This window comes from Falco naumanni, chromosome W, assembly GCF_017639655.2.
Source record: "Falco naumanni isolate bFalNau1 chromosome W, bFalNau1.pat, whole genome shotgun sequence".
NCBI classification, from domain to species: Eukaryota; Metazoa; Chordata; class Aves; order Falconiformes; family Falconidae; genus Falco; species Falco naumanni.
Genome location: NC_054079.1, coordinates 21743310 through 21755963, shown reverse-complemented (window position 1 = coordinate 21755963; position 12654 = coordinate 21743310). Strand labels below are relative to the sequence as shown.

At 43.1% G+C, this 12654-nt stretch overlaps 1 protein-coding gene across 8 annotated transcripts in view; it reads left to right on the top strand.

Moving 5' to 3' along the window:
• The window catches only part of LOC121080579 (transcription factor 4-like), a 239926-nt gene that overhangs the window by 55290 nt on the left and 171982 nt on the right, over nt 1-12654 (top strand). The window contains exon 1 of one of the 8 annotated variants that reach the window (XM_040578706.1): nt 5774-5853. The exons of the other annotated variants lie outside the window; for them this stretch is intronic. The gene's annotated coding sequence lies outside the window, so the exon portion shown is untranslated. Of the gene's footprint in view, nt 1-5773; nt 5854-12654 lie in introns of those variants that run through there. 8 annotated transcript variants of the gene reach the window in all.

Below are 12654 nucleotides of genomic sequence, written 5' to 3'. Positions count from 1 at the left end.
TCAATGAACAATTGCCAACAAACAAACAAAAAACCACATTTTTCCTGGTCTTAAGCAGAGAGTTAAGTTTTCCGCTATTTGCCTAGAATTACCAGAATATTATTATTTTTCAACATACATTTCATAACTCCAAGTTTTGAACATGTAACAAGACAACACATAGAACAAACAAGACACAGAGCGCTATTTCAGTTGTTATATTCTAGGAATTCCCCAATCCTTAAGACAACCCAATGGAAGTTTTTAGCTTCCCCCTTTTTTCCTACGCAAAAGTTTCCCTTTTACTTTTGCTAAGAGGTCCCTCTTGTTCCTGTGAGATTCCGCCTTATTCCGTCCCGCCCCCCGCTTTCCGTCACGAGGCCTCCGGGCTTTTAGGAATGGCAGTAACCTCGGGTTTGCTCGATCTGCCCTCAAGATCGCTAGCGGCCACCCCTTGGTCAGCAAACCCCCTCCCAAGGTACCTTTCCTCCTGGGGACTACGCTGCGCGCCGGACGTCTCCGTGCGTCTCACCAGCCGCCCCGTTACTAAACATACCGTTTTATCCGCGGATCCAGGGGTTCTCTTCTGCTCCCGGGTGAACAGCTGAGAAGAGGAGGCTCCTCCGAGGAAATCTCCCGGGGCGCGCCTAGGAGCGTCCGCTCCGCAGCTGGTCCCTCAGCCGAGCAGAAATCCTCCTGCCTGGCTCGCCAAAACTGACGTGCGGAATTAGACTCTATAACTCGAAAGTTATAAAGTAGGTATGTTTATTGCGCGCAGATGCACGGGGGATCGCTCCTCCACAAGCGTGCATACCCGAAGTGACGAACCATCCCACATTTATACAATGAAACAAATGAATATTCAATTAACGCCTATACATATTCGTTACCTAAACCCCGCTTCGTATGTTAATTAGCTTATCAGTCCGTTTCCTGGAATGTGGTGGTCTTGCAGGTTTGTAGGTGATTCATGTTCTTGTGACCATCCCATCTTCTCCAGCAAGGAGACTTAGCACTCCCTCCCTCTAGATAGCATTTGAATGTCTCCCATCTTTTCTCATTCTCTTTTAAATAGCCCCTTTGTTAGAGAAAGAAGGGCAGGCGTCTCCCCGTCTCCCCTTTGTTAGAGGAAGAGGGGCAGGCGTCTCCTCAAAAACTGTAGTTGTCTCCTCAGAGCTGTGTGCCTATGTGACCAGACACCGCACCCATGACCAGTCACCATACCCACATTCCTTGAGCAGACATATACAATCACGGGCGGTGTTAAGCGTCCCCATTTCACACTATTTCTCCATATCAGACCAAAGTCAGAACTCAAGATCCTAGTGCTTTTGAGCTTCAAACCGTTGGTATGTTGCCTTGTGATAATAACTTACCACTCACACATGAACACTACTGCCCGGCCTGTTTCTGGGATCACGATGACGTGGCACACTCCAGAAGCTGTGGAGGTACACAAGAGAGATAACTTCTGTGTATGCAAGTGGAGAACATGTTGCTCCTTATGGGGCTTAGGGGCTACTTTTCTGTACGCTCAGAACTGAGCTTAGAAACAATTGCGTTTCTTCTCTGGATGCTCATTCCCAAGATGACCCAGAGTGACAGCACCAAGACTACAATTGGTGAACTGTTTCCCATCTGGGTAGCTGGAAAACAGATATAACGTGTATCAGTTCACAGTGCTGCTGCTGCTGCTTGGGGGGAAAAGCTACTTCTGAGCAGTGATGGAGCGATGGTCTGACTGGGAATGGGAAAACAGGGTCTCAGAACCAGGAGACGACAGGTAGTGGAGCAGCAGCAAATTTTGCTGACTGCAGCTAGAAGAATCAGAAATGGGCTGAGAGAGAGAGAGACAGACAGCAGGAGAGAGCATGTGCTGCTAACAATTGACTAGATCCCATGCCCTTGGGGAAGTTTTTGTTCTGTTCTTGGTAGGGGAAATAGCTTGGCTGAAAGATACGAGGATACGAAATAAGTTTAACAGCAGGAAGTTGTGTAAACATGATTGATTCTATTAATGAAAACTTTCAAATTGAAGGTTGTCAGTTCTTGTGTATATACCTCGTTTTCTTGTGAAACGTCACGCAGAGTATTGAAATGCTGTCATAAGGGAAGGCATTAAAAAAAAAAAAGAGAAGAATATGCTTGGTTAGTTGCCTGGAAAGAGTAAGAAAATGTTGCTGCCTTGCCCAGGATTACAGTAGATTTGGAAAGTGGTGTCATATGTTCCTGCCATGTTTTACTTGTCCTGTATGAATAAGAGCTCGTTTGCAAAGCTTGCTGGGGAGGAAGGCATGCATGAGAGCACCAGAAAGGCAGTTTCTCCATGGCTGCTGGTGAGATTACTCAAAGCAGTGAAAGGAAGAAATTCTAAAATTGGGAAGCTGGTAGCATCACTCAGCAAAAGGACAGCTTGCAATTTTGAGTTATCATAATACTGTTAGAAAAACACCCAGTGGCATTTAGTCTGAATTTTGAGGTGCTAAGAGGCATGTATGCACCATCAAGGCTAACGTGGGAGAAGTAACACCAAGTGACTTTTCTGTTTCCAAAAAAATCACAGCGATGCTGAGATTGCAGAGCACAAGCATACAAGGTGCTGTTCCCTGTGGCTTGGAAGAGATAATGAAACTGGATTAATTTTCCTTGCTATTTAATCAATTTTTCAAAGACTAGAAACATACGTTTGTGTGTGTATATATGTATACATATGTACATGCATGCGTGTGAATGCTTGTATTGGGCTGTGGATGGTCTTGTTTACAATCCACAAAGCATCTCCCCCCTGCCCCATCCTGCACAGTTGAAATAAGATGCAGCTGATATCAGTCTCTTTGCCTTTTTCTGATATGGGGATGCAGTGGTATCAAAGCAGGCAGGATGAAAGCACAAAAGCTTCTTGTTTCCAGCTGTTTTCCTCAGCAAAGATTTTTTTTTTTTTTTCCTAAAGTTGATGCTTCCTTTTAAGGGGTTTTTAATCTGCAAACAGTTTCCTCAGTTTATTTCACTACAGTAAAATGTGTACCTTTAGGTCATATCTGTCTCTTTTAAAAACAAACCTGCCCTTTTCAGTAGTTTTATTTGCTACTCAAAAGAACAAACATGACTTTATTGGTCTTTGTACTTCATTAAAGGTTTTTTTATAAACCTTTTGCCACTAGAGCTGAAAATTTATAGTGACTTTTTTTTTTTTAAAGAGAAACCTTGAATAAATTAAGTGGGGGAAAATATACTGACTTCATAACACTTTGGAGTTTTTAATACTGAGATTCTTGTGTTTTTACCTGTGCTTAGCCTACAAAAAAAAGTAGGTTTAGATTTAGGTCATATGTAAAAACTGCTTGATTTGGGGATACAAGTAACTAAAGAATGGAAGAAATAGTAATTGGGATAATGGAAGCAGCTGGAAGATATTTTTTTTTGTTAGTCTCTTTTCATTAAACTGATCTCTCTTTGTTTACTTTCTTCTAAACATCTATAATTAAAATATATTGTGCCTCTCTCTGTGGCTCTAATCCTGTGTGTGGGTTTGTTGTATTTGGAAGTACCCTAAAACTCTGCCAACACCTCGGTGCAGAGAGGCGCTCTGCATTGTATTAAGGTAAAATGTTTATGGGGAACTAGACGGTGGGTTTAAGTTCTTGCCCAGTCTGGGTCTGGCAGCGTGGTGCCTTGCTGGTGTCACAGAGGCGTCTGCCACTAACATGGTGTCCTTGTGCTCTCGGCCATGCCAGTGCTTTTGCTGAGGGAAGCCCAGTAAAGCGGGTTCCTGCCCGCTCCCTGTGCGAGGTGGATGGGGAGTGAGCCAAGAGATGAAGAACCACCCTGGGCACAAGCGATTGTACGGTGTTGCCGGAGGTATATGGCAAGCCCTTAGACTGCAACGAAACTGAAAGCATAAGGGAGAACGCCACCTTGTTTCGTTGGAGCTGTAAAGCTTTCTCTGACATGTTTTGAATGGAGATGGTGTCCCAAATGCCAAGATGTGTTGAAGGATAGCTGGTTGTTTTTGGATGATTGTCCTATATTTACTGCTTACAAGTTTCATTGTTGTTGAAAGTCTGCTGTGGCCTGTAAATATGTTCTGGAGCTGTATAAAAATATCACAATTAACATATTCAGAAGGACAACAATTGTCATGGTTGAATGACTTGGAAAGTAGCACATGCTGTAAACAGGATGTGCTGAAATGAACTAGAACACAGTTCCGCTGCAATAGTCTATTCAATGAGCGTCTGCTTGTTATCAGCACTTCTGAAAATAATCTTTGGATCCTCTAAAGGACATAATGCTCTGTTTTTTAAATCAGTTCTTCTAAGATGGGAAGCTTAGCTGGCATTGCTACCATTAAAGATAGCCAGGTTTGGTTTGGGAGTGATGTCTGGATTCTTACTCTCTAGCTTAGCAAAATGCTATAAAGGGAAGAGGAGGGAGGAAGGATGAAATTTTTCCCTAAAACTCTGCTGGAAAAACCCTTCTATTAACAAATTCAATAGCTAAGAGGGAGGCAGGATGTCCTAAGAGGAACTTGTATCTAGACATGGTGGGTGTATGAGATTGTGGTGGTTTTTCACTCAGTGGTGTTAAGGTGTGTAACAGGAAAAAATATTTCATCAGAATGTTACAACAGACTCCAGGAACACGTCACTGAATATATGCTTGCTTTGGTGGAGGGACATAATTTATTCAATTTCACATCTCTGCAGTTTTAAATGCTGTAACTTCATTTCAAAGGGTATCTTTAAGGATGATTTCTTTCTTAATGACCCATCAGATGAAAAAGTACAGAATTTGCTAAAAACTCCATTCAGAAAGCCATGGACTCTTTCCCGGGTTTAATTCTCAGGAGCATTCTCCAAAGTCCTTGTAATTTAGAAAGATGACTTGAATGATGATCTAAAGACCCAGGATTTCCAATGATGCACCGAAACTTGTCCTTTTGGCATCTTTTCCCACAGGAGCCTCTTCTTTCCCTAATGTTCATAGGAACAGTTTCCCTTAGTGTGGGCAACTGGGCCTTGAGCGCAGCAAGGAGTAGATGCTGAAACAGTTTCCATCCTTCCCTTACAGGTGGTTTTTAAATTTGTCTTTTTAATGAGTTCCCTTGCAAAGAAATTTGTGGCCTTCTTGGGAACAGGGAGGGAGTTGGAGCCCGTAAGTTTCTTATGAGCATATGGTCAGCCTGAAAAATAGCGGATGCTGCGTGAGCAAAGGGCAGAGCCTCAGAAGGTAGGAGATGAAGAAGGCTTCAAGAGACCCTCGCTCAGTGATCTTTCAGTTCAAAATCAAATGCTGCCATTATGTAAGTTATCCCTGGCAAAAACTTCAAGGCTTGCAGTCATGTCTCAGCTGTTTGTAGAAGAGTGGAAGTTTTCCAAAAGTGACAAATAATTTCTCAGGCTTCCATTTTATCAAATACAGTTGAGTTATGATGCCTCAGAAGAGTCCAGTGAAAAGACCTAATGGTCTTGAACACATTTGATACAAGAAGCTATGCAGGGCAGATATTGAAGACTGAAGAGGTTTTGCAGATATACTTGGTATTCATTGTTATCCTGTAAGAGGAACAGAAAGCCTTGAGAAAATTACTGAAATCATCCTGTTTGAAGAGAAGAGGTTTTATTAGCGGTTCCTCGTATACCAGGGGAACAACAACGTGTGCTGTGTGCTGAAGGTCCTCAGCTGGCAGAGGCTGACCAGAACTCGGAGTCTGTGTTTAAAAAGAGCACCGCGTGCCAGGCGCAGATGGAGGGACACGGCACGTAAGGGAAAGATTCCTTGCGAGTGAGGAAGTTGGCTGTCCCTATGGTCAGCTGTACCTGTGACTGCCTGCAGTGTATCTGCTGAGGATAGGCATCTTGGTGGCTTTCGTCAGTAAGTATAATGAGTGGGTAGCGCTTTGTGTATTCTACAGTGATGAATTAATTTGGTGTTCATTGTGGTAGCACTGATCATAATGAATGATTTTGACATTCATGGGGATGTCATGCTTTTCTTTTTAAGCTTCTCTATTACAATGCAGAATTAGTTAGTAGGCACTTAAAGCATTAGACATCAGATTCAGTTGTCATCATAACCTGTTTGTACTGTTCCTTTGTCTGGATGTTTCTCGTGCATAGTGTTCGTTCTCTGGAGAAAGGCTTACTGGGTGCTAGTAGGGAAGCTTCAGGTACAGTGATGGTACAGCAGCAATATGGAGTTTAAAAGTTGCTGTTCCTCTTCTTCTGCTTGCCTATTTTAAAGTACCTGAGCAAACTCCAAGGGTGTAATGTGATTGATTTTACACAGCTTGGAATAAGAAAAAGGCATTTATTTTTGCTACATAATGCCCAAATCTAAATGCATCGTCAGTAATTTGTGGTATCGTTGAAGACAAATAGACTTTTCCCTGTGTAAATATTAAATAGTAAAAAAGCCATAAAATGTAGTCCTTTGCGCCTGCCTGCCTTCTTTTTTTTTTCTCCTTAAATGTGCTCAGTTGATAAATACATATATGTATATTATTTATATCTTCTTCCAAAGCAGGTATATGATTGCATGTGCATTTTATTTTCCATTGCTAAAGTGTTTCAGTTTAACTGAGACACATGCTGGTGACTTGAAGCAGTAAATGTTGCATTAAAACTGAGCTGATGTGCTAGTGCAGAAAACATCTGAAGTGCAACTCTCACATCAAGGGAGTGATTTTTTTTTAAAGCTTTTAAACATATTTTTTTAATTTGTGCATGTTCTTACATTTAGTTCTTTCTACATATAATGTATATTAAGATTTTTAGACACAATATGTAATTCTTGCTGGAGATGTTCTACGATGCCTTATAGACACAGGGCAGTTACCTGGAATTTCTTCGTCTTGAAGTGCCTAATTATTAGTGTGGTCTGGACCTGAGAAGTCTAAACAATGGAAGGGGAATAACGGGGGTTTTTCCAGTCAATAGAGAGCACTATGATCCTCCTGCACAGTGTTGCCAACTTGACGTTGCACCATGAGACTCAATGTTTGGTGTTTTAATTTGGCCAGTGAAAACAGGTGCAATTATCTTGGCATTTTTTTTTCTTTCTTAACTAAAAGGAAATCTCTAGCTTCTGTTTGCAGTGAAAAGCAAAAAACCATGAGCTGAGTCTAATCACTGTAAAAAACGAAGGAAAACGGAGGAAGCAATGAGAGCAAGTTTCATTTCAACCAGTCATGAGTTAGGCTGTTTGGGTTCAGCAATGTGTGATATGACTGAACTTGTGTATCGCAGAATGGTAGAATTGTTTAGGTTGGAAAAGGCCCTTGAGATCAGAGTCCAACCATTAACCCAACAGTAAACCACATGCCTGTGTGCCACATCTACACGTCTTGTAAATCCCCCCAGGGCTGGTGACTCCAGCACCCCCCTGGGCAGCCTGTGCCAGGGCTTGGTTGCCCTTTCCAGGCCACCACCTGCTCCCATGTCTTTAAGGTTTCCTTCCTGGAGAATGTCTAGCCCTCCTGGACTCCATTGCCCTCCAGGACTGCCCCCCCTAGGGACTCTGCCCACCAGGCCCCTAAACAGGCTGAAGTCTGCCCTCAGGGAGTGGTTCTGCTGACCCCTCCCTTCTTCTCAGAGAATCAGAAATTCTATCATCTCGTGATTGCTGTGCCCCACATGATCTCCAGCCATCAGTGGGGCACATCCCTAGCCAGCTGCCTCACCAGCCATGTCAGGAAGGTCTCTTCCACACCCCCTAGGAACCTCCCAGACTTTTCCTTCTCGGCAGTATTGTATTTCCAGCAGATATGGGGAACTTCAACTTACCAGATGAGAGCAAAGGCTAGGAATTGTGAGACTTCTTCCAGCTGCTTATAGAGTATTTTATCCGCCTCTCCATCCTGGTTGGGTGGTCTGTAATAGACTCCTACCATGCCTTCTGCCTTGTTGGCCTGCCCCCTGACTCTTACCTGTTAGCACTCACTCTACAGTCACCATCGTTGAGCTCTAGACAATCAAAACACTCCCTACACACAGGGCTACCCCACCGCCTCTCCTTCCTTGCTTCTCCCTTAGGAAGTTTGTAGCCATCCATTGCAGCACTCCGGTTGTGTGAGTCATCCCACCATGTTTTTCTCATGGTAACTGTCATGGTTTTCCTGCTGTGCTTCCAGCTCTTCCTGTGTGTTACCCATGTTGGTGTAGATGCACTTCAGTTGGGCTACTGATCCTGCCACCTTCTTGGGGGAGAAGCCCTAATTCCTACATGACCATTCTCAGGTGCTTCTGTGGCTTCTAATACATCAATAACTTCAATATCAACTTTTTGTTGAACTTGAGCACATATTCTAGGAAGGAGGGGTTTTCAGCTCAAGCAAAATCTAGCCTACTGTATCGGAGCGTAATAATAAAAAGGACAGAAGAGATGAATCTTGAGCAATGACGGGATGCTTTTGTTCAATCAAGAGTATGGGGCCAGGCTCTTTTCAGTAGTGCCCAGTGACAGAACAAAGGGCACAAACTGCCATGCAGGGAGTTCTGTCTGAATATGAGGAAACACTTCTTTACTGTGAGGGTGATGGAGCACTGGGACAGGCTGCCCAGAGAGGTGGTGGAGGCTCCTTCTCTGGAGACATTCCAAACCTGTCTGGACAAGACTGAGCAACCTGCTCTAGGAGAACCTGCTTGAGGAAGGGGTTGGACTAGATCAGGGGTCCTCAAACTTTTTAACCAGGGGGCTGGTGTGTGGATGAAGTGGCAGGAGGTCATCTGTGGCTGCTTGGTGTCCCCCCCCCCCCCCAACCCCCGGCGGGGGGGTTCTGTAAATACCGGGGGCCAGGTTGAGGACCTTGGGGGGCCATATCTGGCCTGCAGGCTGTAGATTGAGGGTCCCTTCCAACCCTGATCATCCTGTGATCCTATAATATTTTTCAAATTAGGTACATGAAACACATTTTATTAATATATTACTGGATCTCTATGACTCTTCATAAGGGATACATAGGCAGCTTCAGAACCAGGCGTACAAGGAAGGGTAGGAGTCAAATCTTCCCAAGATCAAAGGAATTCTAAAAAGTTTTCATGGAAACTCAATGGAAATACTAATTTTGAGGAGAAAAATAGAAATTCATGTTCTTAGCAGTATTGTAACATCACGAATTAAGCCAAATCTCAGAAGAGCATTGAGCATGACTACATTGTCTTTTGGCATGTTTGGAACATTTATGCAATAGTTAAATGTAGATGCTTTATTTAGTAGTGCTTTTTCCGTACGTGCATGGGAAAGCTCATCGCTGGGTTCCTGTGTGTGTTCATTGCTTTCTCTCTGCTTTATTGGTGTTGAAAGACACAGCACATTGCGCTGAGCGTGCACGTGTGAACACAGAGACAGCGCAGGGAAGGACAGAAAGCAGGTTGGAGCACCAGGACCCCAAGAGGTTGGGATGTATCTTGAGGTGTTGAGTGACTGTGTCTCTGTGGAGACTCCAGCAGTGAGCTGGGCCCCCAGGAGAGCAGGGCAAGGCAGCACCTGGGGCTGCTCTGCAGGAAACTTTGTTGAATGCATGAGTTTAAGTATAAGAACAAGTACTTCTCTTTTCTTTACGTAAGATATATTTACATCGACTGCAGTAAGGAGCTCTTATCCAGGACACTGAAATAATTGGGGCGTGCAGATAATAGGCTTTTAGGGTTTGTGTTTTCCAGTTATGAGAGTTGTGGGGAATTGCAAAATTGAAAATTAAATGTGAAACATTGCATGCTGATAGCCATCGGAGGGAGGACGTGCCTGGGGCTGAAGTATCTCAATCCCTTTCTCTTTCCTTGTGAATTCAAGCCTGAGAGTGAAAGTACGGAAAGAAAATATACCCCAACAACCTGCCTAAGCATGGATAACTCTATCTAGAGCCTCTTCCTGGCCATCAAATTAATCCTATTCAAATTTGCAGCTTTAATGAACTAATGTCAAATGAATTTTAAAAGTCTTTGGAGATGGCAGTGGTTGTTACAAACCCAAATCTGTACCAGGGCCAGACACGACACTACAGCCCACAGTTTGCCCTCACTAACCTTTTACCAGTGGTTTATCTTCACTGCCAAAAGCTGTCTTAAACTGGGTGGATTTAAGCCAGGTGAAGTCACAGCATGTCCTTGAAAATATGACAACCTCACTCGCTTTGCTGTAAAAATCCTTTTGCAGTATAGTGTAATACATCACTTACAATTTCTGTAGGTTTGATTTCTGGTAGATTTTTCCCTTGTCAGTTGATATTCTTTGCCCAGAAACATATGGATTGTCTTATGATAACGAGTGTCCAGTAAATAGAAAGTGTTTGATAAGGGCTGTCATAATACACTTTAAATGCAAATACATCTAGGGCAGTTTTAATGTAATTTTCATATAGATGAAGTCATTCTAAAGTAGGCTTAAATTAAAGCACTCTTCTCCAAAGACTACAAGTTTAGCAGAAAATGTCCTTTACTTTCATTAGATGTTTTTCTTCTGTTTGTTTGATTTCCCTTTCATCAGATCTGCATGGTTTGCAATCAGGACAGTATCTTTTATTTGCTGCAGTTAGTACAATTTGTGACTTTTCCAACAGTCAGTTGGAGAATGAGCTGGACTGGTGGGGGTTGTTTTTTTGTTGTTCTGTCCTTTTGTTTTTTTACCTCAATTTTTTTCAGTTACACATTCCTCACTAATCTTTGTTTCCAAGAAACATAAATATTGGGAATTAACCAGTCAAGTACTGGCCAGGGGGGTACAAAACCCAGCTGCTGGTGTGGTCTGTAGAAAGAAAAAATAAAATCTGGTTTAGATAACATCATATTGAAGTGTATATATAGGAATGGCTCTAACAGATGCGCTCCTGGATTGAGCTGCCCATTCAAAGGGAATGGACTGATCACTGAATTTAGTCCCTGTTTGTAAGTGGAGGAAAGTCTGCATTTTTTTTTTTTAATGCTCTGTTTTATTTAATTTTTCTTCTTTATAGTGAAGTAAGAAGAGAGCCTTCACCCTTTGAGTCACACAGCAGAGCTCCTGCTGAAGCAGCAGCGATTTGTAGCAGAGGGGGAAGCTGCAGACATGGGTTAGAAGATGAGTGAAGTAGAGGGGAAGTAAGTTTATGGGCTCTGGCTGGTGGGTTTGGTGCCACCACATCACGCTGAGGCTGTGCCAGCTGCTGTGGTCTCACAGGGATGGCATGGGGGTGGCTTCTGCCCCCTGGTCCTGCAGCTGGCAGCAGCCAGGCATGGCCTGAGACCCTCCAGCCTTGCAACGCTGTGGTGCTTCAAAAGGATGACAGCACAGAGGGCTGAAAAATTAACCCCTTTCCCCAAGGTTTTGACAGACTATTTAGAGCTAAAATTCTAGTTTGAGATTTTGCAGGGGGGAACCAGAGGAATGAAGCTCACTGGATTACTTCCGTTAATTAGGAGTTTCATGTATTTTCTCTTACAACCTCAAAGCCACTGGTCAACTTTAACAGTAGTTATGGACAGTTTAAATCAAAGCACAACTGCACATGAGTAAAAACAAATGCTAACTTTTTCTTTAGTATTTGTCACTCAAAAACACATAGGAAAAAGCTCTTCTGTGTCAGATTTCATCCAGTCCTATTTAGATGCCAGGACCCTGGTTACAGAAATTCTTGGAGTCAACTGAAGGTGCCTGGATTAAGTTTTTAATGAGATATTTCAGCACCTAAACATATTACCTAATTTTGAAAAGGCCCATCTTCCTGCTGCTTCTTTCCACTGAAGGCAGCGGGTCTCTTCTATTTAAATATAAAATTGTGTAGTTAAATTGCCTACATCAAGTTTAAGACCGTGGTTTCAGGCATTTGTTTTTTCTTTTCAGATCAAGGCAGATAGATTTCTTGAGAGTACCTACAGTGTGCTAGATGTGCTGTTGTCTACATGATGCTATAAATTACAGGACTGACTTATTCCATGAAATAATCTCCTTCATGTATATGAGCAGAGCATTAACCTGGTGGTTCTTTTCCTTCGCCTTGTGGGAGCCCTGGTGCCCTCCCCAGATTGTTGTGATATATTGCAGCATTGCTGCCAACTGTTAATGAGTACTAATGCAGTGTAACTGGGTAGCAAATTATTAAATGCTATTCCATAGTACTATTCAGCATATCTTAGCAATTTGTGAGGGGGTTGCTTCTTGTAAATCAAACTCCTCATATATTGTTTTTCTTAATTAAGACTTAATTTAAAGCCAACGTTTTAAACATTGCGTCACTGACAATACTGGACCACACGCTCAACAATAAGCAGTGGGAAGAAATCCTCTGCTGGAGTGTGGAGGAAGGACTGAGTAAGTGCTTTTGCTCTTGCCCATGTGTCATGTCCAGACATGTGCAGTCGTTGTGCCCTGTGCACATGTGTTCTCTGTACGTGTGTCTGCATTGCCAAAGGATCTGGGGTCCTTGTGCAGGGAGTTCATGTTAAGGATGTAAACCTTAGGAATCAATTATCTCACTTTAATTGCTAAAGCACAGGGTTTGCTAGTACTTCTTGGACCTGTAAACCATGTATTGTGGTATTACTGCTGTGGTGGCAAAAAACCTGCCTGAAGGAAAGCCCAGACCCACTAGCTGCAGGCACTGCTGTGCATCTCTGGGCTGGAGCCGGGGCTGCTGCAGGCACATTTCCTTGGGGAAAACACTCTGGTGACCAGTGCTTAAGCCAACAGTAGCGTTAGGCA